Here is a 12,158-nt window from a genome sequence, read left to right on the forward strand (position 1 = left end):
TCCGTAGGAGGGTTTCCCCATTTTTCCTAGCATTTTTTGGTAACAATGCTCACTCCTACCTCGCCATCTAGGATGGCTTGAAGCTCATCAAAAGCTAGGGGCAATGCTACATTGAGTTTGTCTCCTTCAAAATACCAACCTAATTTATTCACACGGACCGCTATGGATCCTTCCCTCGAGATCCTTCCTCACATCAGTCTCACTGGACCTTCCTAGTTCCACATGTTCTTCCATTCCTACTCCAATACTGCCTTCCATCCAATCCTTCCATAGAATCGGGCTACCTTGAAGCAAGGTGCCAATGGGAATCTAGTCTAGTGAAGATAGAAAGGAAGAGAGACCTACAATATCTCTCAAACCGGGCATAGGTTTGTGAATCTGGTGATTCCTATTTATGCTTTGACTTTTCAAGGTGTAGGGTATAGGAATATGAACTTCAGTGTCTGATTTTCTTGGGTGGTCCACTTGGATATGTAGTAAGGTCAACTTAGTGCAGGATTGTCGTGGCTTTTGGGTCTACCTCTTGGAGGAGATTCTCAAGGGGTGCTTGGCAGTTGACACCTCTGTGAGTTCCTAGGTTGACTCAGTTGGTTTTACATTAGGCACAAGGGAACTTCATTTGAATTGCTTGAGGTTTTTCCTCTAATCGGGCTTGACAATCCTCGACTAGCTCCTAAGAAACCTTTAGCCTCCCCTTCTCCTTAATTGGGTTTGGATATTAGGCTAACTTTTTTGGGCAGATGACTAGGGTCTATTTGCTCTCTTGCTTGAGGGGCGGATGGTAGTATCTTTTCTTCATCAGGTGAGGAAGATGACACATTGGTAGTTTTCCCTTTGTCGGACCCACTTTTTATGATAACATGGCTATCCCCCTTGTCGATATTTGTGGCTTTTTTCTTTTGAGAGTGCCTAGTGGCTCGAGCTTATTCATGAACCTTCTTCAAAGACAAGATCCTTGCATGTCTTAAGGCTTCCTACTTCTACAAATTAGACGCATTAGTAAGCAACATGGGCTGAGGTCCAAGCATAGTGATAGCATTGCATAGGTGGACGTTTAGACATGTTGTTCAAGTCTCGTCCTCCACCAGTGTCTTGTGGGTGCTCACCCTCCATCACGTAGTGACTCAAGATCATCGAGGGTGGGTGGGTGATATTTTTTTGGCAAGCAAAAAAAATCACCTAGTGACTCAAGATTTGCAAGGGTGGGTGGGTGATTTTTTTTGGATTTGTGAGGGTGGGTGTGGGTACATGTGCTCACCCACATGAATCACCAAGGCAAAAGCAAAACCCACTAGTGCACACTTGTTGTGTGTCATAACATCCAGCCCAATATGAATCACTAAAAGCATGTACCTGCACATGACTCACCCCCCTTTGGATAAAACAATTCAAAATAGTGAGTGCCCTACAAATAGCAAAAAACTCGCTAGACATCTGTGCCACACACTGAATTGTAGCTGTAAACGCTACCCTGTACTCAGATTCACAGCTGGAAGTGGCCATTGTAGGCTGCTTCTTGCTGAGCCATGATATACATGAATCACCAAGGCAAAAGCAAAACCCACTAGTAGACACTCGTGTGTCATAACATCCAGCCCAATATGAATCACTAAAAGCATGTAGCTGTGACTCACCCCCCTTTGGATAAAATAATCCAAAATAGTGAGTGCCCTACAAATAGCAAAAAACTCGCTTGATAGCCTACCAATGCTTCGTACTTTGGCCATGCATAAATCTTCTCAACTGTGAGACCGCATACTATATTTTTGCCCTCGTGTTGCATACATAAAGAAGGGATCCAACAGCTTCTGCTGATACAAACTAGCACCAAAAGAGTCTCCTGCATCTTGAAGACTAAGTCAAGTACCTGTCTCCATAGGTGTAGCCTCAGGTTTACAGTCTTCAAGATTAAACCTCTTTAATAGCTTCTGTATATATTTAGACTGCAGCATAACAATGCCATCATTGTGCTGCATAAACTGAATCCCTAAATTATAATGCAAGGACTCCAAATTTGACATCTCAAATGATGACTTGCAAATCAGCCTCCTTAGAGGTTGAAATCCGATCTATATCGACCGATCTATATCGAGCCCCGTGAGCAGCATGTCATCAACATATAGAATGATGACAAAAAAATGTGTCCTTACTCATCTTCACATAGAGGGTACTCTCTGTTGGACTGTTGCAAAAATCATTTGCAACCAAGTGTGCATGAATCTTCTCATACCATGCTCTAGGAGCCTGCTTAAGGCCATAAAGAGCCTTTTTCAACCTGCATACTTTAGACTCTTCTCCTTTCACATCAAAACTAGGAGGCTTCGATACATACACCTCCTCATGTAAGTCACCATTCAAGAATTCAATCTTAATGTCTAACTGATGTACATTCCACCCATGATGTGCTACCAAAGCAATGAGACACCTAATGGTAGTCATACAAGATGTGGGTACAAAGGTCTCATCATAATCAATGCCCTTTTGCTGGGCATACCCCTTTGTAAACAAGTCTGGCCGCCTTGTAGCGATCAATGCTACCATCTTCTTTGCATTTTAACTTGTAAACCCACTTAGTACCAATGGCCTTCTTGCCATGAGGTAGATCTATCAAATACCAGGTGTCATTCTTGAGTATAGAGTTATACTCATACTACATAGCATGCATCCACATGATCATCATCCTGTGCTTCCTCAAAGGAAACAGGCTTCTCCTCATTACATAAAGTAGAAATGAGATCATGATCCACATGAGAATAATCTGCATGACGAGAACCTGCACGAGTTCTGCTCGGTAAAGGAGCTGTCAACTTGCTATCCCTCAATGTTTGCACAAGCCATTTTGGCACACGCCTAGATTCTTCTATGGCTGCTCTCTCCTCATCCACTACATCCTCAATAATTGCCTCATCAAAAGACTGAGTTGCAAGTTGATTTTGCACCTGTAAAGGCTGAATTTCAACACTTGGTTGAGCATTCAATTGCTCTATATATGGCTGCTCTCCATTAAACAAAGGTAGGAGTGAATCAAACATGTCCTGTGAGCATACATTCTGCTATTTTTTGTATGAAAGCATGGGCTGAACTGAGTTTTTGACAACACAACATCTCTACTTACCAAAATCCGCTTTGAGGTTGGATGGTAGAGTCTATATCCCTTGCTTTCTGAACAGTATCCCTTGCTTTCTAAACAGTATCCTTCATCAAGCTTACTATGTTGTTGCTCAGGCACAAGAGGATAAGAAAGATAACCAAAAATATGCAAATGAGCACAAGGCTTCCTGCCATGCCAAGCTTCATAAGGAGTTTTAGACTCTGCAAGGCCTTGGTAGCGCATTTGTTTAACACATAGTTTGTGCACGTAGTTGCCTCTACCCAAAAACCATGAGGTAAATCTTGGGCTTTCACTATACATCGTGCCATCTCCATGCAGAGAGACATGTTCTTCCACTCAGCCACACCATTTTGTTGAGGTGTGTATGGCACTGTACATTGATGCCTTATGCCTTTTTCAGCTATATATACATGAAATTCCTTCGACATATACTCCTCCCCTGGATTTGAACAAAGGGTGCCAACTTTACATTCACGTGCATTTTCAACCATAGATAGGAAGTGCCTAAAGCACATAAAAACCTTTGACTTCTGCTTTAATGGATACACCCAGCTATATCTGGAGTAATCATGAATAAAAGTGACAAAGTAGAGATATCCCCCAATAGATAGTGTCTTCATAGGATTATATACATCACTATGAATAAGCTATAATTTCTTATCAGATCTCATAGATCCATCCTTTGGAAATGATGCCCGATGTATTTTACCAAGAATACACCCCTCACTTACATGTCTAGTAGGGGTCTCAAGAGATGGCAACTTAGACACCATATTATGCCTTTGAAGGCGTAACAAACTCCATAATTCTGATGGCCAAATTGTGCATGTCATAATTCTGCATCACTCATTGCACAAGTCGTAGAGACTGAGCAAGCATCATGCTGCAACTTCTCAAATACATCCATCTTGTATAGGCCATGAAACAAGGTACCTGAGGCAATGATAGAATAACCATCATTTTTATCCTGAACTATACATCTATCATCCACAAATTTCACCATCAAGCCTGAGAAGGCTAAGGCTATAGCAAGGTCTTCCTAATGCCTAGCACATATAAAACTTTCAAAAAGAGTAAATGCGCCCCCATTTGCAACAGAGAGCACAACTCTACCAACTCCTTTGATAGGATATGAGGAACCATTTACACATGTGATAGTTCCTGCACTTGGGAGACAGATTCCAAAGATGAGAAAAAACCTTTTTGTGAAGTAATGCGCTTACTAGCATCTGATTTTGCCACTGACATGCATACATCATGAACAGAAGGGTCATAACTGCAATGTACAGTCCATGCCCAATAATCTTGAGAAAAACTAGTAGATTTCTTCTTCTCTACACTTGGTGCAGATGCATCAACCACATCCATGCCTAATTCTTTCTTTTTCTCCTTCCCTAGCCTTTTCTTGCACTCATGTATGTAGTCCCCTGGTTTCCTGTGCAAGAGTGACACTTGCCCTTCTTTTTAGGCTTATCACCATCTTTATCTATATCCTTACCTGAGGATTCTGAATTTTGGCTTATAGCCACCATGCGAAGAAGCTTTACCTTTTCCTTTCTGATTGCAACAAAAGCTTGGTCACTAACTCGCATATTAGATCTAGCATATTAGATCTCTTTACCTTTTCCTTTCTGATTGCAACAAAAGCTTGGTCACTAACTCGCATATTAGATCTCTTTTGCCTAGATTGGCAAGAGTAATGAAACCATCTCATCAAATGTAAGGGTATTTGGATTTCCCTTCATCATGACTCTAAGGGTAGAGGCAAAGCTCTGATAAGAATCCGGGGCAATGCATTGAGAACTGTGGGCACCAATGTACTATCAAGATATATCTTATCCACACTAGCAAGCTGCTCCTTAAAATCTTTGATCTTGGTCAAGAAGATGTCCATTGAGTCTCTCTCGTTCATGTGCTCAGACTCCAATGTTTGCACACACATGCAACACGTGCCTCATTGCGCACCTGCTGGTATAATGCAGCAAGTGCATCCCATGCTTGTTTTGAAGTCTTACATGATCGAATATGAGAAATAATGCTTCGCTTCATAGAAAGTGCAAGCAATGCATGTGCCTGTGCATATCTTCCATCCCATCTTGTTTGAGTAGCAGTGGGAGTTATTGGTGGTGCATGTAGAGGAACCACATCTGTATCAGATTCTGCTTCAGATGTACCTATAGTACCTAGTTGCACTAGTAGTTGTGAAACAAGACGAGTTTCACTAACATTGACCACATTCCAAAGGCCTTTATCAACCAATACATGTCTCATGATATAGGACCACAATGGGTAGTTAGTCCCATCAAGTTTGTCCTCAGCAGACAACATGTTGAATACATCACTACTACTAGCCATGACTTTCTACCAAATGTAAAATCTTTCAACACACTACAAGGATTGAATGCAACCTTGGATGGTTGCCAACAACTGACTGAATCACCTATAAAGTGTATGAAAATTAACACAGAGTAGAGAATACAGTGTTACTGGCAAAAGGATGATGGTCGATGTAGTTGAAGACACTGTAGATGCTACTGCACACTAAATCTTTGCCACTACACAACCCAAACACCCAAAATTGAGCAGAACTAATATAAAATGACGCCTTTTAAGAACATTTGCAGAAACCTTACGCTGCCCAAAACGCATGTGAATTGCGCCTGAATCGTGCCGAGGACCCCAAAAACATTGTATACTTTGTATACAACACACTACAGTATACTTTGTATACAACACACTACAATATACACCTTCTTCTCCTAAGAAGGTATCTTAATCGGAGACAAAAAACAGGGTCGTGAGAGGAGGGAGGAAGACTACTAGTACCTCTTTTTTCTATAAAGAGGGATGCTATTGCCTTTCCATCACTCTCAGATTACAATCAAAATGTCGTCCTTTCCATTGCTATTGCCTTGATATTACAATCAAAATGTCGTCCGGACTCTCCGTTGAAGACCAGCTAGTCAACCAATGGGATTGAATTTTAAGTTTCCAGTTCACTTAGATAATTTCTCGCCAATCCATCAATATCTTCCTCGACATATGCATGGGTGTCTTAGCAGCCCCGCGAGCCCGTGTATCGCCTGGTAAGAACCCTTTAGGATCCTCCTTAGGTGTCCTAGCACTTCACTCAGGGACTGCTTCGTCGGCCCTCACCCATCGTACCGAAAGCGCACCATTTTTAACCATACTGAGGCTGGTCATCAAGACCTTGGCAGCCTTTGCCATCAAGAGACGTCCTTCGATGACTCCCCGCTAGTTGTTGCAACAACGTAACTCTCCTTAGATTAACCCATAATCCAAATGCTTCCTCTAGCATTCTGGCATCAAACAGTCCTTTTTCAAAAACAGAGTTTGTATGCAAGTAAGAATTTCCCGTTGAGTTTTATTTCACAAGACCCTTTTTCTTAAAACCCAGACTTTCTTAATGAAAATCACGAATCTCGTATCTCGGTGATCCACCCATCAATTACAACAAATTTATAAGTCGTTTCTCAACGATTTCGAGTCTTAGGGAAAACTTCTCTAAATCAGCCGGTTATCCATTCTTTGTGTACTGAAGAAATGGGAATGGTCACAAGACTTGGTTTAATTTTTGATTCAAGAGATGGGCGGGCATCTTACTGACCCACCTTTCTCACTGGCTCAATGTCTAACCCTGAATTACTCGGATTTAATCTTAGACTTATTTCCTAAAGATTTTTCTCTTATTTATCTGATAAAATAACTCTGGTTTCTAATCGTAAGGGTAAAATCCCCAAAAAAAACTAAAATTCATTCATTCTTGGTCATAATACTTTTATTTGAGAATAATGGAATTTTAACGAGGAGATTTCTTTTTCTGTGTGACTGATATAATATGCATACATCATTTTATTGAATTATTCTCATAGCAATATTCTAAATTATTCTTTTCTCCAATTGAACCTCGGCATTAATATGCCCTAAATTATCTATGTAGAATTATGGTGAAACTTTCTCTTTTAACACTGAAACTAATTTATGCATTTTCTAATTAAAAGTACGATGAAAATTTCTTTTTTTTAAATAAATAAATAAAAATACCCAGGTATATACATAACATGAATATACCTATTTTGAAATATACCAAAAATTTCTCTTTTAATATTTAAAATGTATGTACATAGAATATCATGAAAATTCATCTTTTTGCATCTAAATTTTTAAGCATGCACATACTAAAAAAATAATATAACAAATATTCCTCTTTTCTCTATTTAAATATTTATGCATAAATACTATAAATGTATTTTTCATAAATGCAACAAAAATCCCTCTTTTATCTAGAATTAAAATGCTTATGCATAGAATATTATGAGAATTTCTCTTTTTGAATTATCAAATTTATGCATAAAAATTAAATTCATTTTTTTATGGTAAAATTTTGCCATAGCTTCACTGCATTTTTTGAAAATACTCAAAATTCTACTTCTAAATTTCAATACAGAATGGTGGGACTTCCTCTTTTAAACTAAAATTTATTATGCATACCTAAGCATAATTATGAGCATAATTACATTTAACCTCTTGTTTATTTTTAAAATATCCATTTATCATTCCTATAAGAAAATAATTACAAGAATGTTAGAATAAGCCCTTTTTCAACTACTTAATCTCTATCTCTAGCTTGTTAAGCCTAGAGTTTTGGTTAAGAAAATGAGATTAACACTAAGATCCATCATTCCAAGAAGGATTAAACAAAAAAGGTGAGTATTCTTAGAAAAAGAGTGATTTACGCATCAAAAATATTATATTTAGGCGTAAAAGATTAGCATTAATCCATTAAACATTATGAATCACTAAAAGATTGGTCTTAAGAAAAAAACTATTGATTAAAATGCTTCCCAAGCATTAGAAAGGTTGGGAAGATGATTACCATTGAAAAAGATAGAAAAACACCATTGATTTAGGGTTACCCTTGGTTTTTTGCTTGATTCTTTAGAGAGAAGTGAAGTCCCCAAGAGAAGCTTGGCCACCAAGATGGAGAGGGTAATCTCCAAGAGTGGATGAAGATTAGTGAAGCTCCAAAGCTTCCCAAAGGAGAGGCAAAATAGCTCTAGGTATAATAAAAATACACTAATTTGAAAATTATACTGGCATGTAAATACCCAAAGAAAAAAATACAAAGGAATGAGGGTCTATTTATAGGTGAGGGAGGCTACTAACCAAGTCCAACTAGGTTCTATCTAGGCTTCCAGCTTAAGTTTGATGCAGTTTGGACAAGATTTGGACCAGTTTGGCTAACTTTTTTGATCCTGTTTGAAGGAGGAGAGAGAAGAGATGAAATATCTGATTTTTTTGAATTAAAAATATGGAGTAATGATGTGAAATAAGCGCCTTTTTTATGAGCCCCCTCCCTCCTTATTGAAGTGTCAAAATTTTATTTTTTTACTAATAAACCTCATTTTTTAAATTAATAAACCCAATACTTAGTCAACTCTTCATCTTATGTGAGAATTTACTCATTTTTGGGGGGTTTTCTTTTATTCTTTGCATTTTTCTTAGTGAAACACTTGGATTAATTCTATTGGCCCTTTAGAACACTCTTTGGACCTTAATCAATTTTTTTTAAAAATGTGGACCCTCATACACATATTCAAATAATTTCTAATGCACATTGGAAAATTATTTTTGAACTTCTGTTTCAGGGGAATTCATCTTAGATATAAGGAAAAACTTTGTATCCAAAAATATCTCAAAATTGAATTATCTCTCTCTAGAATATTTTCTCTCTCTAGACCAAAAACACGGAAAACAATGTTTTCTTGCGTTTTGAAATAGGGAATGGTTACAGGGACTGAGAGGAGAGCTTATACATCTTTTAGGATTGAAGAGGAACCTTACAATCTCCATGAGAGACCTATTCTTCCACTCAGTCGCACACCATTTTGCTAAGGTGTGTATGGCACTGTACATTGATGCCTTATGTCTTTTTCAGCCATATATGCATGAAATTCCTTGGACATATACTCCCCCCCTCGATCTGAATGTAGGGTGCCAACTTTACATTCACATGCATTTTTAGCCATAGATAGGAAGTGCCTAAAGCACATAAAAACCTCGGACTCCTACTTTAATGGATACACTCAGCTATATCTGCAGTAATCAACAATAAAAGTGACAAAGTAGAGATATCCCCCAATAGGTGGTGTCCTCATAGGACTGCATACATCACTATGTATAAACTGTAATTTCTTAACAGATCTCACAAATCCATCCTTTGGAAATGATGCCCAATGCATTTTACCAAGAATACACCCCTCACTTACATGTCTAGTAGGGGTCTCAAGAGGTGGCAACTCAGACACTAGGATGGCTGCCAACTGACTAAATCACCTGTAAAGTGTATAAAAATTAACACAGAGTAGAGAATAGAGTGTTACTGGCAAAAGTATAGATCTTAGTTTATGGTTTTAATTGTTTATGGTTTTATCTTACTTTATTGCACCCTTGTGCCGGGTTAAAGCCTACGCATAGGCTTCCATAAAGGATTATACAGAGGCTTGCAAGCTCTATGGATACACTTTATGTATAGATCTTACAAGCTTTATGCATTGGCTTGTTTAATCTATGCATAGGCTTTATGCATAAAGCTTGCATAGGCAATCTACTAATTACTTTGTTTAATCTTTTATTTTATAGCTCTTGCACTAATCCTTTCCTTCGTCTTCACAAAAAAGAGATAAGCTCTCCTTTTTGTTTAATTGCTTATTCAAGTTGTACCTTTATTGCACCCTTGGGTGTTGGGTGTAGGTTTAGCTAAGGTTTACCTCTATCCATAGGGTCTATGTGTAGAGTTCTATGTGTAGGCTCTATACATAGAGCTTTGTGCATAAGGCTCTATGCATGAGCTTTATGCATATGACTCTATGCATAGGCTCTACACGTAGGCTCTATGCATAGGCTCTACACGTAGGCTCTATGCATAGAGATTTATGCGTAGACTCTATGCATAGGTTCTATGCATAGGCTCACTTGCATTCTTCTTAGTTTCTATCTTTTTCAAGTTTATGTTTGTATTAAAATATTGTGACTGTGTTTTAATTAAAAAATAGCTAAAGCAGACTGGGGAGTCCTGTGCAAACTCCCCAGTCTTCCCCACCTTATTTTTTCCAGGCAGTTCTATCGTTGCTCAGTATAGCAAAAACAACAGTGAGATTTTGCTACTGAACAATGAAAGATCGTTGGCTGATGAGCAGTGAATTTTTGTTGCTGAGAAGTGATCCCATGCAATGAAAATAGCAGCATTTTTAGCAATGATATAGGCCCAATATCTTGGTACCCTTCTAGTTATAAAAGCGCTGCTATTTTTGCTACAACAATATTATTCTATTGTAGTGATTATTTGTGGCTGCTTGAAGATCTCATGGGTGCTTTCTGTTAATTGTGGTCTGAAGCTAATCTTGTATTCATTCAACTGGTTTTCAACAAGACGTATAAAGAGGGAAGATGAAAGGGATGAAAAATTTATCACATGTTGTGTACTCCTGGAAAATGTGTAACCTATAGAATAGTTTTGTTAAAGCTAAGGAAAAGATGATTTTCTACCTTCTTAATTTCTTGAAAGTAAGATTGAACACATAAGAGCTTCACAAAATTTGAGTCTTCTTACCCGCACACTTGTTTGCACCTGTACCTACTTGCCCTTCCTCGTCATTGTTTTTCATGCCCTCTTTTACCATGTGTATCAGCATACCCTTCCTCTGACCTTATTAGAGTGTTGTGTTCTATTAAACCTCTTTATTTTTCCCTCAAGTGCTTGCATCTGGTTTCTCCTTCTCATTCCTCGTGTGTGTAACTTTTAATAAATTGTATACGTTTTTAGAGTAAAGTCTTAAATTGTATACGTTTTTGGAGTAGAGTCTTAAATTTAGGCTCTCAAATATGATATCTCTTTTAACAAGGACTCCGAAGGTCCATGCAACCTCCTAGGAGAACATTAGGAATTTTTAGGTCCCAAAGAGGGCCTCTTGGATTAACTTTTGATTAGGAATGGACCAATAGGAAGAGGGCTGGGTGCACATTTTTGACTTCTTTGACCCTAGGGGGCCTAGGCTTTGGTTTGCTAATGGGGCCTAATTACTAATCTTGTCCCCCTACCTCTTGGGCCCAAACTTAGAGGTTCCCCCCACCTAGAATCGTGCAGACTAGAAACCTTAAAAATTGAAAATTTTTATTTTTTTTTCCCAAAAGTGTGTTTTCCCTCTCTAACTTCCCCCCAACATACTCTAGGTTTGGAAAGCTCATTTTGAACCTCTTTCTTCCTCTTCTAAGCTCTCCATTGCTGCAGAAACTCCATGCCTCTCAAGCTCTTCCTCCTTGTCAAGCTCCCTCAGTCTCAAGCTCCCTCTCCCTCTTTCTTCTTTTTCTAAGCTCTCCATTGCTGCAGAAACTCCATCCCTCTCAAGCTCTCCCTCCTTCTCAAGTTCCCTCCCTCTCAATCTCTCTTTTTCTCTCTCTCTCAATCTCCCTCCCTCTCCATCTCTCTTTTTCTCTCTCTCTCAATCTCCCTCCCTCTCCATTGCTACTACAGAAACTCTATCCCTCTTTAGTCTACTCTAGGTTCAGGAAGCCTATTCTCAAACTCTAGGTTGAGGAAGCCTATTCTCAAACTCTAACCCTCTTTTAAGCTTTCCCTTTTGCTGCACTACTGAAAACCCCGAACTTTCTCTCCTCTCCACTCCTCTGTTGTAAAACAAGCTTTTCTTTTCCCTTCTTCTCTTTTCTTACCACCATGGCCTCTTTCAGTAATGTGAGAAGACCTAGGGAGGAGAAGGTGGAAGAGCTTGTGCTGCATAACATAAGAGATGAGAATGGAGTTTGGGCTCCAACAAGATTCAGGGTTGGGGCTTGGGTCTACATGCAGCCAAGCTCTATGGGACCACATCGAGTGCATCAACTGGGGAATATGCTACATCATTGGAAGGGGCGGCTACAAGGCTTCAAGCATACTAAGAGGAAAGACTGTTGCCATAGTGCAACATGTGTATACCCTTGGAGCCCTGTTTATTCAAGGCCACCGACC

This window comes from Cibotium barometz, chromosome 3 (assembly GCF_041138505.1).
Source record: "Cibotium barometz isolate CiBa-2024 chromosome 3, ASM4113850v1, whole genome shotgun sequence".
NCBI lineage: Eukaryota > Viridiplantae > Streptophyta > Polypodiopsida > Cyatheales > Cibotiaceae > Cibotium > Cibotium barometz.